The 24,644-nt window shown below is 43.9% G+C and overlaps 1 long non-coding RNA gene across 1 annotated transcript in view; it reads right to left on the reverse strand.

The window, feature by feature from the left end:
* LOC128932561 (uncharacterized) overlaps nucleotides 1-22,737 on the reverse strand; it is a 124,338-nt gene extending 101,601 nt beyond the window's left edge. The window contains exons 1-2 of the long non-coding RNA XR_008482525.2: nucleotides 22,214-22,737; nucleotides 21,870-22,080 (exon numbers count right to left, since the gene is read on the reverse strand). This is a non-coding gene — a long non-coding RNA (uncharacterized LOC128932561). The remainder of the gene's footprint in view (nucleotides 1-21,869; nucleotides 22,081-22,213) is intronic.
* Nucleotides 22,738-24,644: the final 1,907 nt, after the last annotated feature.

Below are 24,644 nucleotides of genomic sequence, written 5' to 3' on the forward strand. Positions count from 1 at the left end.
GGGAAGCGCTGTTCCTTCTGCTCATGGGGCTGTGGCCAGGCGCTGCCTCCCCCTATCCTGGCCCCTTGCTGGGCTGTGATGAGTTGAGTTCATGTCCATTCGCTTCACCTCAATTAATCTTCATTCCAGCCTTCCCCTAGGGCAGGCCTGGCCCATGAAACAGGCACTGTGATTTTATCTGCTTCTTAGGCAGCAAAGAGAAAGATGCCATCATTGTTTCCCTCTCTGAAGCAAAGGATAAAGTGCTTTCTGGGCTGTTAAACCGAGAAGTGTTCCTGGAAATTTTGACGCCTTCCTTGCACCCCTCCTTCACCTTTCTCTCCTTCCTTCCAACAGCAAAGGATTGCTGCCAAGGGGCCATAGTCATTCGCATTACATCTGGTGACACTCTTCAGAAAGTTACCACAAGGAGCCTACTACTTAAATTGTACCTTACTTTTGGTTTAGTGTCCTAGAGAAATAAATACCTAAGGATACGTGTACTAGGTTATTTATGGCAACATTTTTTACAGTGACAAAAAAAGGGATATGACATATATTTAATTAGGGAACAGTAAATTAAAATACTATAAAACCTATGCTGTACTATGAGATATTACGCAGTTATTAAAAAAACAGGTTTAAAGCCAATTAGTTACCAGTAAACAGGTTCATTATGTATCAAAAACAAGCAAAACCTCCAACAGCTTTCGGATAGGTGGCCAAACTGCAGGTGTACACTACCGTGCCTGGTGCAGGGTACACAGAATGACTGCATTTCTGTAAAAAAGGATTAAAGACTGGAAGGAGCAGAAAAGTTTGTGTATTTTTGAATGACTCTCAAGAAAGGCAGAGAATACACCTTGAGCTGTTATTATTAGTTTCCCCCAGACCGTAGGATTTTTCCTTATATACCTTTGCTTTGCTTGATGTTGTAAGCATTTTGAAATTTAAAAAATCACTATGACAGAAAAGTTTAATGAAAAGTATGTTGCAGAAGCTGACTGCTGTCCCGTGGATCGTCGCTCACACTTTCCTGCATAACAAATAGGTCTCTTGCCATTTGGCTAGGTTTGTGGTTGTATTTCTTGACCACCTCTGTGGCCAGGTGACTTTGCCAACCAATGCAATTTTGGGGAAGGGATGTGTACCACATCTGGGAAAAGATCCACTAAAGGAAGGGTCGTGCCTCTCCCTTTGCTCCCTCCCTCCTGCTCTGGGGACATGGATGCAATGGCTGGAGCTCCCTAAGCCATGAAGCTCAGAACTGTGCCTCCTAGGGATCGCACAGGTGGCCTGGAGAGCCTGGTTTGGGGATGACCACAGAGCCCTCCCACCACCTGAAGTACCTTCATTCACCCTTTACAGTAGAAGGAAAGGCGTTGATCTTGTTTCAGCCCTGGTTCTTTGGGGTTTCTATTACACACAACAAAATGAGTCCTACCTAACATAAGAAACAGAAAAATTAGAGTACTTCCCAGGCGTAGAAGAATCTGCAGATGGGAACACAGCCAGGAACTGGAAATACTGAAGGGGGAAAAGGATGTGCTGTACAGGCGAGAAGAAAGCCCGCAGCTCCTGAGAGCTCCACTACAGCATGCAGAGCTGGAGGGTGGTGGGCCCGGCCTTGGAAGGCAGACTTCTGACTTCTGGGCTAGGGCATGGCCCTGAGCTTTGCTGCCTTCAGTCCCAGCTTGGGACCCCTGAAGGAGCAAACCAGTGACCTCAGGCATGCATGGGGCCAGGGAGTGACCTGCCTGAGAGACCATTCTGGGCATGAACAGCTGCTGTTCTCACAGTGCGATCCAGACTGGGCCGAGGGACCTGCACAAGGCCTGCAGCCCTTGCTGGCCCACACTCCCCTATAAGCAGTTCCGTGCCTTGACTCTGTGGCAAGCCTTACTGGAAGGAAAGGCAGTGTCTGGGGTGGGTTTGGGCCAAAACCGAGTTTTGTCTTCCCTATGTTAAGCCCCTAGACTGCAGTTTAACCCTGTAATCTACAAGGTACAGACCCTCTTTCACAGAAAGGTACCAACTTGGATGCTGGAGGGAAACACTGCTCCCTCCTCAGGAGCAACAGTTCAGGCCACCCTCCATTGTCTCCACAGTTCCTGGAGCGACTGTGGAGGAAGGACAAGGAAGCACGGTCATCAGTCAAAGGCCAGAACCCAGAACTGCACGTCCTTGCTTCACCTCCCAACTCCAACTGCCACAAATTTTCTGGCTGACTTGGATTTCGTGCCGAACTTGCAAATTCCCTTGAAAGAACCTGATTGGCCCAATGCCGTTTGGTCCCCCAGGGTCCTATGTCCACCCCACGTGGACCCCGGGGCTGTTCTTTGAGGACTTTCCAAGGGAAGAAAGACAATTCCACCCAGGCAGGAAGTCCAATGGAGCCTGAAGCCTGGGACGGGGGAGCGCTGTACCTCCTCCGTTCAGACAAAGGGGGTGGCGGGAGTCACAAACATGCCCTGCTCTGTTACCACCAGCAGGTGTGTGTGTGTGTGTGTGTGTGTGTGTTTTGAGACACAGTATCTGTCGCCAGGCTGGAGTGCAGTGACAGGATCTAGGCTCACTGCAACCTCTAACTCCCTGGTTCAAGCAATTCTCCTGCCTCAGCCTCCCGAATAGGTGGGATTACAGGCACACACCACCACGCCCAGGTAACTTTTTTTTAATAGAGATGGGATTTCACCATGTTGGCCAGGATGGTCTCGATCTCGTGACCTGATCCACCTGTCACGGCCTCCCAAAATACTGGGATTACAGGCATGAGCCACTGCACCCAGCCCTTCCAGAAGTTTTATGGAGGGTACCTGGACAGCAAAATGGGGTTCAGACCTGCCACCCTTTGAGAATAGGGTAATGGTTCCATAATGTGTATGTAATTTCCTTGACTTCTATGACTATTTATAAACAGGACTATGCTATTCAGTTTTACCATATCTATCTCTCAAAACACAAGCTGATACTATAAAGAAGATTATGATCATGGTTAGTCTATTTAAAAAAAAAACTAAAATCTTTATGCTCTCATCTGGTATTAGCAATTAATATGGTAATTACAAAATATGTTTATTTTATTATGAAAGCAAGTCTAACAAGAATCACTAACCATTGGATCTTTTATTAATAATAGCTTGAATGTATTAAGACATACTGATTTTGATATATATTTTATTTGGTTTTATTGCATTTGAACTGCCCTCTTTTCCTTCTGTGTCTTCCTCTCCCAGTTAATCCAGGTTACTGGGATTAAGTGTGTCCCTTCCGGCAGGGCACAGTGGCTCACGCCTGTAATCCCAGCATTTTGGGAGGCCGAGAGAGGTGGATTGCTTGAGCTCAGGAGTTTAAGACCAGCCTAGCCAACTAGTGAAACTCAGTCTCTAGTAAAAATACAAAAATTAGCCGAGCATGGTGACAAGTGCCTGTAATCCCAGCTACTCAGGAGGCCTAGGTGGGAGAATCCCTTGAACCCAGGGGGCAGAGGTTGCAGTGAGCCAAGATTGCACTACTGCACTCCAGCCTGGGTGACAGAGTGAGACTCCAAATCAAAAAACAAAAGTGTCCCTTCCTAGCATCACCCCTATTAATTTCATTGGAAAACCGGGGCCTGTGTGTGCTCATAGGTGGGAAGGAAGACTTAATATCGTTGATATGAAGATAACACCCAAGGTAATCTAGAGATTATCTCCCTCTACCACATTTATCTTCCAAACGTAGATAAAAATCTAGATTTGTTTCTACAGGCAGCTGCCCTGCTGAGTTTCACCCATCAACACAGTTGGCCTTTCTATGTGTTCATACACCTGAATTTTAGACAGCTCATAACAAGAAAGCAAACACAGCCCAGGGATCTGGGATCCAAGGTAAAGGCTGGGAGTGCAATCAGACTTCAAAAGGAGAGACTCCCTAAGTCACTTAGCACGTTTTCAAGGTTCATCCATGTGGCAGCATGTGTCAGAATTTTATTCCTTTCTAAGGCTAAATAATCTTCTATTGTATGTATATACCACATTTGTTTATCCAGTCTGCTATTGATGGACTTTTGGGTTGTTTATACCTTTTGGCTGGTGTGGATAATGCTGTCGTGAACACTGGTGCGCAAGCATGTCTGAATCTCTGCTTGCAAGTCTTTGGGGTATATACCAGAAGTGGAACTGCTAGATCATATGGTAATTCTGTGCTTAACTTTTTGAGGTCCTGCCAAACTGTTTTCCACCATGGCTGTACCATCTCATATTGCACAAGAATTCTAGTTTCTCCATATCTTCACTGACACTTGATATTTTCTCGTTTCCCCTTATAATAGCCATCCTAATGGGTATAAAGGCTATCGCATTGTGGTTTTGACTTATGTTCTTCTAATTACTAGTGATGTTTAACAACTTTTCATGTGCTTACTGGTCATTTATATGTCTTCTTAGGAGAAGTGTGTTCAAGTCATTTGTCCATTTTTTAATCAAGTTACTTTTTTGTTGTTGAACTGTAGGATTCCTTTATATATTCTGGATATTAATCCTTTGTCAAATATAAAGTTTGCAAATATTTTCTCCCATTCTGTGGGTTGTCTTTTTACTCTTATTTTCTTTGATGTACAGAAGTTTTTAAGTTTGACATAGTCCAATTTGTCTATTTTGTGTTTGTTGCCTGTACTTTTCGTGTCTTACCAAGAAATCATTACCAAGTCCAATGTTGTGAAGATTTTCCCTATGTTTTCTTCCAGTAGTTTTATAGATTAGCCTTTATGTTTAGTTCTTTGTTCTATTTTAATTTTTTATATGGTGTGAGGTAAGGGTCTTTTTTTTTCTGTAAGGTAAGGGTCCAACTTTATTATTTTATATGTAGATATACAGTTTTCCCAACATCATTTGTTGAAAAGACTGTCTTTTCCCCCATGGAATGGTCCTGGCACTCTTTTGAGCATCAAGCCAGTGTATGCATAAGAGTTTATTTCTGGCCTCTCTATTCTATTCCATTGGTCTATATGTCTGTCCTCATTCCAGTACCACATTGTTGTGACTACCATAGTTTTGTACTAAGTTTTGAAATCAGAAACTGTGAGTCCTTCAACTTTTTCTTTTTCAATATTGTTTTTGGATATTTGGGATCCCTTGAAATTCCATACAAATTTTTGTCTAGATTTTTCTGTTTCTGCAAACAAGACTGTTGAAATCTTGATAGGGATTGCATTTAATCTCTAGATTCCCTTCGGTGGTATCTTCATCTCGACAATATTAAGTCTTCCTTTCCATGAACACTGTCTTTCCTTTTATATGTATATCTTCATTTCACCAATGTACTGTAGTTTTCAGTGTACAAGTCTTTTTCCTCCTTAAAGTTATCCCTAAATATTTTATTATCTTTAATCCTATTGTAAATGAAATTATCTTTAATTTCTTTTTTATATTTTTCATTGTTAACAATTAGAAATGCAATTGAGTGTTGATTTTGTATGCTGCAACTTTGCTATGTTCATTTATTATTTCTAACAGTTGAGGGGTTTTTTCACAGAATCTTTTGAGTTTTTTACATATCATATTATAGTACATGTGTGAGAGATAGTTTAATTCTTTTCCAATTTGAGTACCTTTTATTTATTTTTCTTGCATAATTGCTTTGAATAGGACTTCCAATATTATGTTGATAGAAATGGTAAGAGCAACCCCAAGGCACATAATCGTCAGATTCACCAGGGTTGAAATGAAGGAGAAAATGCTAAGGGCAGCCAGAGAGAAAGGTAGGGTTACCCACAAAGGGAAGCCCATCACACTCACAGCAGATCTCTCAGCAGAAACCCTGCAAGCCAGAAGAGAGTGGGGGCTGATATTCAACATTCTTAAAGAAAAGAACTTTCAACCCAGAATTTTATATCCAGCCAAACTAAGCTTCATAAGTGAAGGAAAAACAAAATCCTTTGCGAACCAGCAAGTACTCAGAGATTTTGTCACCACCACATCTGCTTTACAAGAGCTTCTGAAAGAGGTACTACACACAGAAAGAAACAACCAGTAGCAGCCACTCCAAAACATACCAAATGGTAAAGAGCATAAAGAAAATGAATCTGCATCAACTAACCAGCAAAACAAGCCAATTAGCATCAAAATGGCAGGATCAAATTCACACATAACAATATTAACCCTAAATGTAAATGGACTAAATGCCCCAATCAAAAGACACAGACTAGCAAATTGGATAAAAAGCCAAAACCCATCGGTGTGCTGTATCCAGGAAATCCATCTCACATGCAAGGATACACAAAGGCTCAAAATAAAGGGATGGTGGAAGATTTACCAAGCAAATGGAGAGCAAAAAAAGCAAGAGTTGCAATTCTCGTCTCTGATAAAATATACTTTAAAGCAACAAAGATCAAAAGAGACAAAGAAAGACATTACATAGTGGTAAAAGGATCAATGCAACAAGAAGAGCTAACAATCCTAAATATATACGCACCCAATACAGGAGCACCCAGATACATAAGGCAAGTTCTTAATGACTTACAAAGAGACTTAGACTCCCACACAATAATAGTGGGAGACTTTAACACTCCATTGTCAATATTAGACAGATCAACCAGACTGTCTAATAACAAGGATATCCAGGACTTGAACTGAGACTTGGAGCAAGCAAATCTAGAGACATTTACAGAACTCTCCATCCCATATCCACAGAATATACATTCTTCTCAGCACCACATCACACTTACTCTAAAACTGACCACATAATTGGAAGTAAATCACTCCTCAGCAAATGCAAAAGAATGAAAATCATAACAAACAGTCTCTCAGACCACAGTGCAATCAAGTTAGAACTCAGAATTCAAAAACTAACTCAGAAGCGCACAGCTTCATGGAAACTGAACAACTTGCTCTTGAATGTTGACTGGATAAACAATAAAATGAAGGCAGAAATAAAGATGTTCTTTGAAACCATTGAGAATGAAGACACAACATACCAGAATCTCTGGGACACATTTAAAGCAGTCTCTAGAGGAAAATATATACCAATAAGTGCCCACACGAGAAGCAAGGAGAGATCTAAAATTGACAGCTTATCATCAAAATTGAAAGAGCTAGAGGAGCAAGATCAAAAAAAAACTCAAAACCTAGCAGAAGACATGAAATAACTAAGATCAGAACAGAACTGAAGGAGATAGAGACACAAAAGACCCTTCAAAAAAAATCAATAAATCCAGGAGCTGGTTTTTCAAAAAGATCAACAAAATAGATAGACCACTAGTCAGATTAATAAAAAAGAAAAGAGAGAATAACCAAACTGACACAATAAAAAAATGATAAAGGGGATATCACCACAGATTCCACAGAAATTCAAACCATCATCAGAGAATATGACAAACTCTATGCACATAAACTAGTAAACCTGGAAGAAATGGATGAATTCCTGGACACTTGCCTCCTCCAAAGCCTAAACCAGGAAGAAGTCGAAACGCTGAATAGACCAATAACAAGGGCTGAAGTTGAGGCGGCAATCAAGAGCCTACCACACAAAAGCAGCCCAGGTCCAGACAGGTTCACAGCTGAATTCTATCAGACATACAAAGAGGAGCTGATACCATCCCTTCTGTAACTATTCCAAATAATCCAAAAGGAGGGAATCCTTCCCAAATCATTTTATGAGACCAACATCATCCTGATACCAAAACCTGGCAGAGACTCAACAAGAAAAGAAAACTTCAGGCCAATATCCATGATGAACATAGATGCAAAAATCTTCAATAAAATACTGGCAAGCTGACTGCAACAGCATATCAAAAAGCTTATCCACCATGATCAAGTAGGATCCATCCCAGGGATGCAAGGATGGTTCAACATACGCAAGTCTATAAACGTAATTCACCACATAAACAGAACCAAAGAAAAACCACATGATTATCTCAATTGATGCAGAGATGGCCTTTGACAAAATTCAACAGTCCTTTATGCTAAAAACACTCAATAAACTCAGTATTGATGGAATGAATGTATCTCAAAATAATAAAAGCTATTTATGACAAACCAACAGCCAATATCATAGTGAATGGGCAAAAACTGGAAGCACTCCCTTTGAAATCTGGCACTAGACAAGGACACCCTCTCTCACCACTCCTATTCAATACAGTACTGGAAGTTCTAGCCAGAGCAATCAGGCAAGAAAAAGAAAGAAAGGGTATTCAAATAGGAAAGGAGGAAGCCAAATTGTCTCTATTTGCAGACAGCATGATTGTATATCTAGAAGACCCCATTGTCTCAGCCCAAAATCTCCTGAAACTGATAAACAACTTCAGCAAAGTCTCAGGATACAAAATCAATGTGCAAAAATCACAAGCATTCCTGTACACCAATAATAGACTTAAAGAGAGCCAAATCAAGAATGAACTGCCATTCACAATTGCTACAAAAAGAATAAAATACCTAGGAATACAACTAACAAGGAACATAAAGGACCTCTTTAAGGAAAACTACAAACCACTGCTCAACAAAATAAGAGAAGACACAAACAGATGGAGAAACATTCCATGTTCATGGTTAGGAAGAATTAATATCATGAAAATGGCCATACTGCACAAAGTAATTTACAGATTCAACGCTATCCCCATCAGGCTACCAATAACCTTCTTCACAGAACTGGAAAAAAACACCTTAAACTTCATATGGAATAAAAAGAGAGCCCGCATAGCCAAGTCAATTCTAAGAAAAGAAGAACAACGCAGGAGGCATCACACTACTGGACTTCAAACTATACTACAAGCCTACAGTAATCAAAACAGCATGACATTGGTACCAAAAGAGATATAGACCAATGGAACAGAACAGAGGCTTCGGAGGCAACACAACGTATCTACAACCATCTGATCTTTGACAAACCTGACAAAAACAAGCAATGGGGAAAGGATTCCCTGCTTAATAAATGGTGTCGGAAAAACTGGCTAGCCATGTGCAGAAAGCAGAAACTGGACCCCTTCCTGAAACCTTACACTAAAATTAACTCCAGATGGATTAAAGACTTAAACATAAGACCTAACACCATAAAACCCTAGAAGAAAATCTAGACAAAACCATTCAGGACATAGGAGTAGGCAAGGACTTCATGACCAAAACAACAAAAGCATCGGCAACAAAAGCCAAAATAGACAAATGGGACCTAATGAAACTCCACAGCTTCGGCATGGCAAAAGAAAGTCATTAGAGTGAATTGCCAACCAACAGAATGGGAAAAAATTTTTGCAGTTTACCCATCTGACAAAGGGCTGATATCCAGAATTTACAAAGAGCTAAAACAGATTTACAAGAAAAAAACAAACAAGCCCATTCAAAAGTGGGCAAAGGATATGAACAGACACTTTACAAAAGAAGACATACATGAGGCCAACAAACACATGAAAAAATGCTCATCATCACTGGCCATTAGAGAAATGCAAATCAAAACCACATTGAGATACCATCTCACGCCAGTTAGAATGGCAATCATTAAAAAATCTGGAGACAACAGATGCTGGAGAGGATGTGGAGAAATAGGAACACTTTTATGCTGTTGGTGGGAGTGTAAATTAGTTCAACCATTGTGGACGACAGTGTGGCAATTCCTCAAGGCCTTAGAAATAGAAATTCCATTTGACCAGCAATCCCATTACTGCGTATATATCCAAAGGATTATAAACCGTTCTACTATAAGGACACATGCACACGAATGTTCACTGCAGCACAGTTTACAATAGCAAAGACCTGGAACCAACCCAAATGCCCATTGATGACAGACTGGACAGGGAAAATGTGGCATATATACACCATGGAATATTATGCAGCCATCAAAAAAGATGAGTTCATATCCTTTGTAGGGACATGGATGAACCTAGAAACCATCGTTCTAAGCAAACTGACACAAGAACAGAAAATCAAACACCGCATGTTCTCACTCATGGGCAGGTGTTGAACAATGGGAACACATGGACACAGGGAGAGGAGCACTACCCACTGGGGTCTGTTCAGGGGAAATAGGGGAGGGACAGCGGGGGGTGAGGAGTTGGGGAGAGATAGCATGGGGAGAAATGCCAGATATAGGTGATGGGGAAGAAGGCAGCAAATCACACTGCCACGTGTGCACCTATGCAACAATCTTGCATGTTCTTCACATGTACCCCAAAACCTAAAATGTAATAAAAATATATATATATATATACACACACACACACAATAAAAATTTTACCACAAAACTTAAAATAAAATCATTAATTCAGCATTAAAAAAAAAAGAAATGGCAAGAGCAGGGCTCCTTGATTTGATCCTGTTCTTAGAAGAAACTGAGTCTTTCATCATGAAATATGATAGCTGAGTGTTTTTCAGATATGACCTGCACCATGTTGAAAGTGTCCTTCTTTTTCTAGTCTATTTGGTGTTTTTTTTATAAAAGGGTATTGAATTTTGTCAAATGGGTTTTTCTTTTTTGTATCAGGTGAAATGATAATGTGGTTCCTCCCTTCATTCTATTTATGTTCTATCTGGTACATTCTATCTATTACAATGATTGATTTTTATATGTTCTACAATCCCTGTATTCCAGGAATAAATCACATTTGGTTGTGTGGTAAAATCAATTTAATATGTTTCTGAATTCAGTTTGCTAGTGTTTTCATCTGAGGACTTTTGAGGATTGTTGAGAATTTCTGCATTAATATTCATAAATATTCATAGTTTTCTTATAGTGTCTGTCTGGATTTTATATGAAGGTAATGCTGACATCAAAAAATGAGTTAGAAAGTACTCCTTCCTATTCAATTTTTATTGGAAGAGTTTGAAAAGGGCTGGTGTTAATTCTCCTTTCAATATTTGGTAGAATTCACTGGTGAAATCATCTGTCAAAGGCTTTTATTTGGTGGGAAGTTTCTGATTGCTGATTCCATCTCTTACTAGACAGTTCTCAAATTTTCTATTCTTTCATGATGTTGTTTTGGTAGATGTGTGTTTACAGAAATTTTGTTCATTTCATTTAGTTTATCCAATTTGTTGGTGTACAGTTGTTCACAGTATTCTCTTATAATCCTTTTTATTTTGGTAATATCAGTAGTAATGCCACTTTCACTTCTGATTTTAGTAATTTGAGTCTTTTCTCTTTTCCTTAATCCACCCAGCTAAAAGTTTGTCAATTACATGGGTGTTTTTAAATAACCAACTTTTGACTTTGTTGATTTTCTCTAGTATTTTTCTATTCTCTATTTTATTTATATCTGCTGTTATTATTTCCCTCCTCCTACTATATTTGGGTTTAGTTTACTCTTCTTTTCTTATTACTTATGGTGTAAAGTTATTGTAAATTATTGATTTGAGATCTGTCTTCTTTTTTAATATGTGTATTTATGCTACAAATTTCTCTTTTGTGGCTCATGCCTGTAATCCCAGTACTTTTGGAGGCCCAGATGGGCAGATCACTTGAGGTCAGGAGTTCGAGACCAGCCTGGCCAACATGGTGAAACTCCATCTCCACTAAAAATACAAAAATTAGCTGGGTGTGATGGTGGGCACCTGTAATCCCAGCTACTCAAGAGGCTGAGGCAGGAGACATGCTAGAACCTAGGAGGCAGAAATTGCGGTGAGCTGACTCTAGCCTGGGGGACAGAGTTAGATGCTATCTCAAAAAAAAAAAATCCCTTTTAATACTGCTTTCATTGCATCTATTACTTTTAGTATTTTCAGATATTAACAAGGTATTTCTGATTTCCCTTTTGATTTCTTCTTTGATCCATTGGTTATTTAACAGCACATTATTTTGAGAGTGAAAGTTAACACATTTGTTGTATTAGGGTTTTAGTTAAATAAGTAAATTTTAGCTGATCTTGTCACCAAAGTGTAACTATGTGAGATAATATATAGTTACTGGTGCTGAGATAATCTATGTGTTAACCTGCTTCACTTTTGTGACCATTTTATTATCTATGTGTGTCTTATAATACATCTAAATACAAATCTTTTACATTTATTCTTCTTGGAGTTTGTTGCACTCCTTTAATTTGTAAATTCATGTCTTTCTTCAAATCTGGAGAGTTTTCAGCCATTATTTCTCCAAATAATCTGATATTCTCTCTTTTCTTGTGTGACTTCCATAACGCCTACGTTGAACCACTTCACGGTGTCCCACCAGACTCTCGTGCTTTGTTCACCTTTCTTCATTTCTTTGATCCTGTTCCTCAGACTCTATCTTCAATTATCTTCTCTTAAAGTTTGCTAATTCTTCCTTCTATCTGCTCCAATCTGCTGCTGCACTTCACTGGTAAATTTTCATTTTAATCATTGTATTTTTAAGCTTCAGATTTCCTGTTTGGTTCTTTTTTTTTTTTTTTTTTTTTGAGACAGAGTTTCACTCTTGTTACCCAGGCTGCAGTGTGACAGCTTAAGACCTTCTCAGGATTTTTCCAAGCATGGATCTTGCCTTGCCATGTGCATGAGTTCCTAAGTTCTCCTGTATACATGAATAGTGTTGAATGTACTAATTCCCCAGAGTTTAACACCAGCCTCTCCTCCAGGCCTTAGATGATCTACTGTATGTCTCCACCTAAAATTTCTTGCCTCAGGTATCTCTGGGTCTGTGATGACCTTGTAGCTTTTAAAAGCAGTGCCTGCTGATTTTCCCCTCCGCATTCTGAGTTATGTGGAACACAGACTAGCACCTTACACCACTCCTTGAGGTGTCCCCCAGACAACTCAGAACAGAAACCCACAATAATTTCAAAACAAGGTTTTCTTCCTCCTGTTCAAGGGGGTAATTGGGAACTGGGCTGCTGTCTGCTCAAGACCAAAAAATCACCACTATGCTGAGGGGTGTTGGGGGGAATGTGGCAAGGATGAGTAAAAGCTTCACATACTTTCCAAAAGAAAGATAGCTTTTCTTTTTTTTGAGACGGAGTTTCACTTTCGTTACCCAGGCTGGAGTGGAATGGCGCGATCTCGGCTCACTGCAACCTCCGCCTCCTGGGTTCAGGCAATTCTCCTGCCTCAGCCTCCTGAGTAGCTGGGATTACAGGCACGCGCTACCATGCCCAGCTAATTTTTTGCATCTTTAGTAGAGACGGGGTTTCACCATGTTGACCAGGATGGTCTCGATATCTTGACCTCGTGATCCACCTGCCTCAGCCTCCCAAAGTGCTGGGATTATAGGCGTGAGCCACCGCGCCCGGCCTAAAAGATAGCTTTCTTTTAAGATAGCTTCTGAGATTTTGTTTCTGCTTTTGTTTTTTATGATGTATCTATGGGAAAATGAGAACTTGGAACCTTCTAGCATGCCATTTGCTGATGTCACTCTCGACAACTTGACTCTGGACACAGGTGCTGAGAACCTGAATCATGACAGGACAGCTGTCATGCAAACAGACAAAACTAAATTTACTGCTGAATTCAATAAGTATGTATTAAGCACTTACTATATGCAGAGCATAGTTACTGGGGCTGGCACCTAAAGCAGCAGGGAGAAGAGGAGGTGGGATGTTTGTATTCATTTATTAGTTCATATAATAAATACCTATCAAGCTCCATCTACACACCAGGCACTGGCAATACAATGAAAAGTAATGTAAGCCTCATGCTGCCACAAAGCAAATAGGTTAGGCAGTGACTGGTTTGTGCTAAACCATTAAAGAGTAGAAATCAGATACATCACTGCCAAACTACTAGAGGAGAGAAAATGGAAGGAAGCTTGTGTAAAGAAATACAGATAATGGGGGCACGGAGGACAGGAGAGGAAGAGGAGGGTGGAGAAATAGTGCTGTGACTAGATTACGGTGATGACTAGAATAGGTGACTAGATTATGATGTCATGGAATGAAGGAAATGATATGGAAGTATGGGGGCTACAGGAATCAAAAGGCTAAGGGTAAGGAGGGCTTCTCGGTGGTGGTGGCAAATGATAACTAGGCAGATGAAGATGAATGGGAGGTAATCTGGAGAGGTATAAATGTGTTGCAGGCAGAATAAAAGTACGTGCAAAGACACAGGGTCAAGAGAGGGCACAGCACATTCAAGTAACTAAAAGAAGCTCTCTTGGTCCAGCTACTTAAAGTTGTGGGTAGTAAGAGGTGTGCCAGGAATCATGAGTAGAACCGAGGTTTAAGCCATATAAAGCAGTTTGAAGTGATCAGACAAGCCACGTAGAGCCCTGAGGGGTTAATAAAGTAAGTACCACGAGAAGATGGGGATCTTAGAAAGATTTCTTTGGCTACCTCGTAGATAATAAACCCAAGGTTAGTTAGGAGCTGTGACAGTAACGTAGACAATAGAAGGTGGTAATGTCAACTTGGATAGTGACCATGAGGATAGGAAAAAAAGTGAATGGAATTATTAGGAGACTAAATACGTATTATAGAGCTTAACTGGACTGAGGGTTGGATAAAGGAAGGAGACAAAAATGGTTCCAGGTTTCTAGCTTGGGCAACGGGCAGACTAAGGTGCTGTTTACTGAAATCATCTTAGGAGTTGCAAGTACCCTGCCCAGATCACTTTACAGGCCAGTACACCCATCTGCCAACTACCAGAGCATTGCCCTCAGCCAAAGAGGAGCCAGGAGCTGCCTTGCACAGGAGGTTACAACCCCCACCCCCACTGCCAACACTGCAGCTGATGACCAACTGCCAGGAGGGTGCAAAGGGCTGGCTCCTTTGCTGCAAGGGGAGACTGACTCTGTGATGCTCCAGAGCTCCCTGAGCAATCAGGCTGTATCTGGACTCCAGCCGAGATCACCTCTCTGCTTAAGTTATTCACCTGGCCCATCTGCTCCTTTCACTCCCTTTCTCCTAAGTGCACTCCCTCAGTAAATCACAGGCACCCCAATCCCTGCCTCAGACTCTGCTTTTAGGAAACCTACCCTAAGACAGTTGGTTCCAAGAATATTCTTCAGAGTAAATTCTAAAGGTTGTTACTACAGAGTTGATTGCTTACCAGCTAGCTGCCAATGTGGACCCCACTGTTGGTGGTAGAGTGGAATATTGAAAGGCCTCAGCCTGATCTAGCAATACAACTGCTAAGACTTGCACCTGTGATGAGCTGAAAGCGATTACAGGTTAAGCGGGGTGCAGTGGCTCATGCCTATAATTCTAGCTACTTGAGAGGCTAAGGCAGGAAGATTGACTGAGGCCAGGAGTTCAAGACCAGCCTGGGTAATACAGTGAGACCCTGTCTCTCAAATTTTGTGTGTGCATTTTTTAATTAGCCAGGCTTAATAGCTTGCACCTGCAGTCCTGGGAGGCTGAGGCAGGAGGACTGCTTGAACCCAGGAGTTTGAGATTGAGGTGAGCTGTAACTGTACCACTGCACTCTAGCCTTGGTGACAGTGACACACTATCTAGAAAGAAAGAAAGGTGATACAGGTTAAAGGAGATGCACTGGTTTGTGCGATATCTCTTGCATTTGAGAGGTATAGGGCAAATCGTAATTATAAGAACTGCGGGAGTGATGAGAATCACTGATGTATTAGAGAGAGAATGACAGGCTCTGGGCAATCAGTTACCAATTCGAAGCAAAGTGTAAGAGACAGAGGCTACCTTGGCAGTGTTAAACAAACAAAACAACATCTCCTGTAGCCAGAAGGTAGACCGACCAGACGGCCAAACTCCAGCCTTTCATAAAAGCAAATCTCTTACATTAAAGTCAGGGCCTGATACAGATTGAGAGGGACTGCATGAGACTGAGATGTGGCATGAGGGTTACTGAGTAGATGCACTTGGACAACCTTGCAGGTCCCTGATTGTCCCTGCACTTTTTGGGTTTGCAGAAGTGATTCACTCCACCACATCAGAAGAAGCCTCAAACAGGGCAAATGCCCTACAGATCAATGCTTGCTCTCTGAGGATCTTCTCACTCCATTTTTTTTTTCCTGGCCACCAGGTCAATAACTCGAATTAAGTCCAGGATCACCCACATGGCAAGTGCTTTGCCAGCTAGAGGAGGAGAATTATGTACCGAAAGAGCTGCAGGGTTGGTCGGTATGCGCTAGCAGGAACTGCGCAAGTATGCCTGGGGTGGGTCTTAGGGTACTCATCAAGGGGGAAAGACTCTGAAAATGGACAAGTTTGTTGGTACAGGAGTACTCTTCTGTGACATGGATTTAACATCGTGGCAAAGGCCTAGGGGGAAACACAAAAGAGGGAAGTCCCAATACGCTACTGAGATGACTCTTAGAAGCTGAGAAAAAACAATGCCAGAATCATCATGCCTGATTATGGAAGAAGGGATCGAAGGCCACAGAAGTGGATGTGCTGGAACGAATCTGATGGGTAAGACTAGAAAACTCAAGACCTGACTTTATTTTTCTGAAGAGAACCTAGAGGACAAATATTCATGAAGGTGCTCAGGACAGTGCTGGGGAGAGAGGCACCATCAAACAGTTTGAGTAAATAGTGACTTTCTCTGAAGGCTGGGGCTGATGGTAGTAATGTCTGACCAAATGTCTTGGTACCCCATGTCCCAGTCAAGGAGCTGACACACAAAATCAACCATCACAGTCACCCAAAGCTAAGTGGTGGATCCAGGATCCGAACTTCACAGTCAGATGGATATGAAGACCTTAAGCTAAGAAGAAATATCTGGGCTAGGGAGACAGTTGGGAGGCACGAACATATTGGTGGTAACGGATGCCATGGGAGGAAATGAGATAACCAGAGAGAAGATGTAGTTTGATAAGAGAAGACGTCATAGAAGAAAAACCCAAGGCTCATCAGAATTCAAGTGACAGGCTGAAAAAAGACACCAGGGCAGAACAGCCACAACAGAATGAAATCTAGGAGAGAAACTAAGAGAACAAGGGGTATTTTGAGAAAGAGGGGTTTGTCTGCAGGGTTCAATCAGACTCACATGTGGAGAGGGCTACAAAGTATACTTGGCACAAATGACTTTGCTGAGGCCATTCCAGTGGTTGGGGTGGAAGTGTCACTGCAGTGACTGAGGAACCAGAGAGGGGAGAGTACGTCAAGCTTGGAAGAGTCTATGAGTTTCAAATGGGGTTTGTGAAGGGGAGTCAAGAGAGGGCTGAGAGCTGAAGGGAGATATTAGGGGAGGCTTATTAGTTAGCTTTTTGGGTGAAGAGACCAGCATTTTGAGTTATCAGCCTGTCATTCCATGGAGAGACTCTCTAGGAAATGGGATAAGCCTACTCTCTCCTCAGGCTGATTTTTGACTCTCCAGGCCTCGTTTGTATGACAGCCTACTTTACCATATAGTTGAGAGTAAGGCAGAAATGTACAGGGAGGCACCCTGTTGATAATCACTATTACTTGGAGGCACCATTACTTGGAGGCATTTTTTTTTTTTTTTTAAGAAAGAAAGAGAAAGAGAAAGGGGGAGAGAGAACAGGAGTCTTGCTCTATTGCCCAGGCTGCAATGCAATCCAAAAATAGGTATCGAAAACCTGCTTTATGCCGATAATTGTGCTTAACATTAAAGACGGGAAGGAATAAGGGAAGAAAATAACAAACAACCAACCAACCAATATTTCATTTAAGTCTGTGAAATGCTATGCAAATGCTGAAGAGTTATTTACTTCCAATTATGTGATACTTGGAGGCATCTTTAATTCAGCCATGTCCTGTCCAAAAGGAAAAGGCAAAGGACGTGGCTAAATTAAAGATGCCTGCAAGTTTTCAAGCTGGAGCATCAGGGAAAGAGGAGCATGGAAATCCTGGCAGGACAGGCTCTAGAGGAAAGACAAAAAGGCTGGTTCATGCAGGCTGATGCTGGGGTCATGGCAGGACATCAAAAGTGGAAACACTGAGCAGATATACAGAGACAGGCACAGGATGTGGGAGAGAAGCCTGGATGGGCTGTGCACAGTGGCTCATGCCTCTAATTCTAGCAGTTTGGGAGACTGAGGAAGGAGGATTGCTTAAGGCCAGGAGTTGGAGACCAGCCTGGCTAACATAGTGAGACTCCATCTGTTCAAAAAAAAAACTTAAAAAAAATAGCTGAGCGTGGTGATGCACAACTGTAGTCCCAGCTACTTGGGAGGCTGAGGTGGTAGGATTGTTTGAGCCTAGGAGTTTGAGGCTGCAGTGAGCTATGATCACTCCAGTCTGGATGACGGAGCATGACCATTTCTCAGAAAAAAAAAAAAAAAGGATGGATGAATGGATAAGGAGAGCTGGTATTGCTGCACTTGAGGTGAGCAGCAAGTCAACATGGGGTTGTGTCATCTTTTGCAAAGTCACTCAAGAACACCTAGAACCTCCATGCATTTAGCAATCCCCTTGTGCCAAGCCTTTTACCTACAGTATCTTCAAACCTCCTTGAACATTTGATATTTGTCCCCTCCAAATCTCATGTTGAAAGCTTATCCCTAGTGCTGGAGGTGGGACCTGGTGGGGTGATTGGATCGTGGGGGTAGACTCCTCATGAATGGCTTAACACTATCCCCTTGGTGATAAGGGAGTTCATATGAGATCTGGTTATTTCCAAGGGTGTGACACCACCTGACCTCTTGCTTCCCCTCATCATGTGACATTTCTGCTTCCCACTGGCCTTCCACCATGATTGTAAACTTCCTGAGGCCCTCTCCAGAAGTAGATGCCAGCACCACACTGCTTGTACTGTCCGCAGAACTGTGACTCAATTAAACCTCTTTCCTTTATAACCTACTCAGGGTCAGGTATTTCTTTATAGCAATACAAAATGCAGCCTAACACACTTAAGATCATCGCCTTTCACAGTTGAGAACACTGAGACTCAGAGAGGTCTCCCAGCTAATAAATGATGCAGCCCAGAAGCAAATACAGTCACTCTGGCTCCAAAGCCTGCATTCTTTCCACTGCTTCATGCTGCTCTGAAGGATGGAGTCTTGAGGGAGAACTATGTTTAGGAGATGAAAGGCAAAAGCTCCTTGGACAGAAGAACCATCAGAGGGTGTGATGTTACGGAGGCCAAGAGAAGAAAGTTTCAAGACGGTGGAACCAGAAACAGTGCTAGATGCTGCCAAGAGAATAAGGACAATGAGAACTGGGAAGAGGCTGCTGGATGTGGGGAGCAGATGGTTATTAGCAGCTGTGAACCATTGAAAAAGGCTGTGCTGATGAAAATAAAGGTTTCTGCATAGATGCAAGACCTCCCCTTGTCATGTCCTGAGGATGGTACTCCTGTAGAGAAACTCCTACAGGGTCAACTCAGCCAGTGTCTGACAGTCACTGCATGTGGCCGGTTGGAGAGTAAAAGTCACAGCCCTCAGGCTCAAGCAGCTAACAACTTAATTGGGGACACCAGCTCTCAAATATGAAGACAACCAGAGAACCCACATGGTAAAGGGAACGTGTGCACCAGCGTTCCTCCTTCTGCCTCAATTTCTGCCAACTTCTAGATGGGTGGGAACTGAGCTCCTGAGACCAAGCTGGGCCAGCCATCTGTGCATCATCTGTGCGTGACAGCGGCAGAGGCCATGGCGGCGTACTGATCTCTCAGAGAGCATGTGCAGCTGGAGAACTCTAAGTGGCGTCAGCAGTTAGGGGATAGGCAGGAAAAAAGTGAACCCCTAATGGACTCTGAGCAGAAATGCCCAGAGAGGAAGATAGAAAGCCAAGACTGTCAGAATGGAAGTGAGTAGTTGATAGCTGACTGAGCCCTACTTTGTTCTCTTCTCCTACTCAATTTTTTTTTTTTAAGAGATGGCGGCTTGCTCTGTAACCCAGGTTGGAGTGAGTGTCACTATCACGACTCACTATTGTCTTGAACTCCTGTGCTCAAGCGCTCCTCCCACCTCTGTTCCCAAGTAGCTGAAATTATAAGCATGAACCACTGCACCTGGCCTCCTTGTCCTCTCTTAACAACCCATCTCACTCCTCTCTCGCCTCAGTGGCTTGCCTTTTTTTTTTTTTGAGATGGAGTCTTGTACTGTCATGCAGGCTGGAGTGCAGTGGCATGATCTCAGCTCACTGTAAACTCCACCTCCTGGGTACAAGCGATTCTCCTGCCTCAGCCTCCTGCATAGCTGGGACTACAGCCATCTGCCATCAAGCCTGGCTAATTTTTGTATTTTTAGTAGAGATGGGGTTTTGCCATGTTGGCCAGGCTGGTCTCAAACTCCTGACCTCAGGTAATACACCCAAATGGCTCACTTCTCCTTTTCCATTCCCTCCAGCCACAAATACAGCCCTACTTCCTCTTTTATGCTTCATTTTCTAAAATGCACAGGCCACCGAGTGTCATCCATCCAAGGAAACTAAATCACCAGCTTCTTCCTTCCCACTCTGCTTCTGCCTTCATCCTGCATCCTCTCACCTCCTGCTGCTCAGAAGACACACAGAATTTCTCTGCTAGACCAAACTCAGGCCTAGGGCTACCCCAGAAAAACACCTTTAGCTGCCACAGTGCCTGAATTGCCAGCATAGTCATCAATTCCTTTGGTTTTTGTCTTAAAATGTTAATATGCCTGGAAAAATAAGAAAATCTTGTTTCTAACATTCTAAATTGTGGAGAAGACCAACTACCTCTTTGCTGTGCCTTGGGAGCCTTGACCAGCTGGGGCTGGCATCAAGAGATGGTTTAGGGAACAGGGAGAGAGGGTGGAGGGACTGATGCAAATCTTAACCCATTATGCAATTTTGTCCTGGAGTGACCTCACCCCTTGGCTTGGCTTTGGGGAAAGGAGTAGTAATTCCTCTGTGGCTGAGGCTGCAGGTTTTCCAGCTGTGTCCCTGTGGCTTCCCTTAGCATTTACCTGCAGACGTTTTTCAAATACCACTGGGGACAGTAAGACGACCAGGAGACGCGATGCCGCACAGACACTAATGCAGGACAGTTCTGAGGAGTGTTCTCCTGGTCCCTCCGAGCACCCCAGCGATAACCCATTCAATTAGTTTACCTCTCAGAGCGCTTTCTGGGTCACCTCTGAAAAATACGACTCATGCCCAAATTGTTCCACATTTTGTTTCAAGGGGAATTCAAACTCCGAAACAGTATATAAGGGACCTTTCCCTTTGATTCCTACTACTCACGGAGGAGAAAATAAAGCCCACTGGCTCCTACAAAATCCACAGACCCAGATTACAGGAATATACATTGAAAGTTTAAATGCACATGCCCTTTGACCCGGAATTCTGCCCTTTGATGCAGAATTCTAGAAGTTTACCTTAAGAAAATTAACAGACCGGGTGGGCAAAAATGTCTAAAGATGCATATCATCACAGAGACGGGTAATATTAGGAAGCCACTTAATGTCCAGCAATACCAGTATCTTAAAAATCATGGTATATCCCGTGTTGTCATTGGAAATGACGATTTTTAGACAGCTTTGCATATCTGTGGTGCTTATATAAATACCCCTACATATTGCTATATGTGCACAGGAAGAATCTGGAAGGATGACAACAAAATGTTAACAATGGTTATGCCTGGGAAGAAGGATTGGGGGTTGTGGAGGATCACTTTCCTTTTCTTCTTTACACCTTTCTGAATTTACATATTTTTTCATATGTATCTTCGTGTGTGTGTGTGTGTGTGTGTGTGTGTATATATATATATATATATATATATATGACTTGTGATTTTAAAAACTCTTGAAACTTGAAACAAAATTTAAGGAGATATCAATGGCCTCAGCGCCAGAGAACTGAATTCTGTAATTCCATAGCTTAAACTCGTTCTCTCATCAGGAGCTATTAGTCTCACCACCAAGGGGAGGTTGGTACAGACCCACAGAAGGAAACTGTCCCACTTAGCCAGGCCAATACTTGGCAGTGGCTCTTCTAAGCAAGTCAGCAAACACATCTGCCAACTGGCAGCCATGGGAGAGCATGTCATATCACGTGTTCCGCATGTGTGGCCCCATCTGACTCTGAGGCAACACGCAGAGCTCTGGCTACATGCTTAGGGACGCGGGTTGGGATCAGCTGTGCCTACCCATCCCCTCCCCCTCTGCAGACCACCTCCCCTTACCGGCCTGCCTGGAGCCCCAGCTGGCGCTTGGAAGGTCCCTTTCCAATTTGCTCCACATTCAGAAGTTCCTTATTCCCACGGGAAGAATTGCCATGGCGATGTGCGATGTTCCTCCCACCGCGAAGCCTGCCCGGGATGCGAAATCCTCGCCTGTGCAGCCCTGCCTGGGCTTCCACGCTGAGCAGGGGGACTCTAGGGAGTTAACCTTGCCCTGTGGGATAAGGAGTTTTAGTCTGCATATTCCTTGGGCTTGAGGGGTGGGGGGAGTGGGAGGATTAATTATGGACTTAAGAGGGAAAGGGGAAAATTGGTAAGATTTTATTAAAAGCCACGGTCACTCTCACCTTTCAGCCCGCCCACCACGACCCCTCAGCCACATGCTATCTCCGGTTCGGGAGCGTTGGATGGGGATGCCAGAGACTCTGCTTTTCCTCAACAACTTCCACGGATCCTGGGACATTTCTTAAAACGTCTGGACCGAAGCTTTAACTTCATGTGCTCCATCAGGCTGGGACGGAAAAGACGGGAGGGGCGAAGAAGAGGCGGGGGGGAACTGGGAGCGCCGGGACGGAGCCCGGGCCCAGGACGGTCGGTGTCAATGACCCAGGGTTCCCGCGCCCCGGGCGCACCCCGCAGTAAGGCGTCGGGGAGTCGGGGACATTAGGGAGGCGACCACCCGGCCCCCAGCGGGGGATGAAGTGCAAGGCTGGCCACTCCCGGCAGGAGGCTGCGCGCAGAGACCAGCTGTGGGTAGCGGGGGATGGGGCAGGCGGCCACGTGCAACCGTGGGCAGGTGGGAGCCTCCCAGGCGCCAGCTCGGGGAGGGCCACGCCCCTTCCCGATTCCCCGCGCTAGGCCACGGGACTGCAAAGGGGGGCACGTCCCTTCCAGAGTTCTCGGCGCTAGGCCACGCCCTATTGCCCGGGCCCCGCCCACTCCTTATGCCCATTGGGGGCTCCTTGCATGTCTCCGTCCCGCCGCCGCAATGGACTCCCAGACCTCAGCATCAACCCTGTCTCCTGTTACTCGCCTCAGGCTGGTTGCCCGGGGAAAAACTCCAAGCGTTTCACTGGCTAGCCGGTAAACCGTTTCATCTTTGCTCCATCAGCAGCAGCTCTTTGATTGAATCCCCTGGCTTTAGAGCCTCCCACTTTGACGATGCTGCAAATCCCTGAAGCGTGCTGGCTCTGATCTGGGCCACGTGTACACCCAGGTGCGCCCCCTTAGCCTCACGCCCTGCTCCTGTTGCCTCCCCGTGCCTCTAGCCTTCGGGAATTGGGGTTGCAATGAATCTTTTCCAAGTCTTTTATTACTCCAGCCTCTCCGTGCACCCTCCCGCTCCAACACCTGACATTTTCCTTCATCTCCACCCTCCCTTCCCCAGGTCCACAGACAGACAGACACACACACACACACACACACACACACACACACACACGCCTCTTCCTTTCCCCTCCACTCTCAGCCAATGGCAACGTCAGTCCATCCAATAGTCAGGAGACCAGACGACTGTCCACAGACAGCTGCCCTCTCGCCCAGGAGAGTGGGGCTGCACCACGAAGCAGGCCTAGCAGGAAATCGTGCTTTGATAGTCCCAGGCATCGTATTTCGCAGTATTTCATAAGTGAGCCAAATGGAGAAGGGATTAGCTGTTTCGCCCATTAAGCCCCACATCTGTAGTTACATTCTGACTGGGATAAAATTACCCTGGTTATTAATCCTTCTGCTTCAGGGCATAAGCTGATCACCGCTGGGGTCAGGAAAAAATTCTACCCCAGCTCCTTCCAGCCTGCTACCCCATTCTCAGCTGCCCCATCTCCTGTGGTCTATTCTTGCACAGTTAGGTCTACTAGCCAGGTTCAACTGTGGCATCTCTGACCATCCTAGTCTGCCCCGAAAAGGACAGTCCATTGATCATGTAAGTATGTATTGAGAATCTACTGTGGGCAAGACTGGTCTTCGCTGTGAGCGATGTAAAGCCATTCTGGCATGACCCTTGCCTTTTTCGTGCCAAGAAAAGCTGAAGAATGTGGTCAGAAATTACATGTGGTTTCTGGGACTTCCTACCCTGAGGCACCCTAGGTGTATCAGATGGCCTCAGGGAGCACAGTTCGGGTATGGGCAGTATTTTCACGCCCACTGCCATTCCGTTAAGTGTACGTGGGCTCTTCGTGAACACCGGCTAGCTGTGTTTCTGTCTCTGATCAAGTTTAGACTCCAAATCTGCCAGTTCTGGGACTTTAAAGGAGTCTCTATTTCCCTGGGTAAGAACAAGAAAAGAGAGACTCCATTTCCCTTGGTAGAAACAAGAAGTAGGAACAAGCAGGTGGAGAGCCAGGCAGGGTTGCTCCTTCCAACCAATGGGTCTGGGGCTGCAGCACACGAAGTTGACATCCCAAGAAGCCATTTTCCTTGGTCACTTCAGACCTGACGTTGGGTGGACTGACCACATAATTCAGCATCCAAACTGGGGATCTCTCAATAACAGAAAGGGGTGCCATTGATAATTTCGTGGAACTTTCCGGAGCACCCAGGGTGTTTTCATTCTGCCTGAGAGGTCATCTCCCTTGGGCATCATAAGAGGTACCACTGAGACACAACAGCTTTTGTCACCATTTCCTGATTGCTTCCCAAGCTCTCTCTCCTCTTCCCTGTGCCAGTCATCTCACAGTCTCCTTGTGCAGTTAGATCTCCCCTACTTCAGCCCTTCCTCCCACAAGTTCCTTTGCCCCCACTGCCATGCCCAAAACACCTACATTTCCACTCTCCAACCTT

Source organism: Callithrix jacchus, chromosome 7, assembly GCF_049354715.1.
Source record: "Callithrix jacchus isolate 240 chromosome 7, calJac240_pri, whole genome shotgun sequence".
Taxonomy (NCBI): Eukaryota; Metazoa; Chordata; class Mammalia; order Primates; family Cebidae; genus Callithrix; species Callithrix jacchus.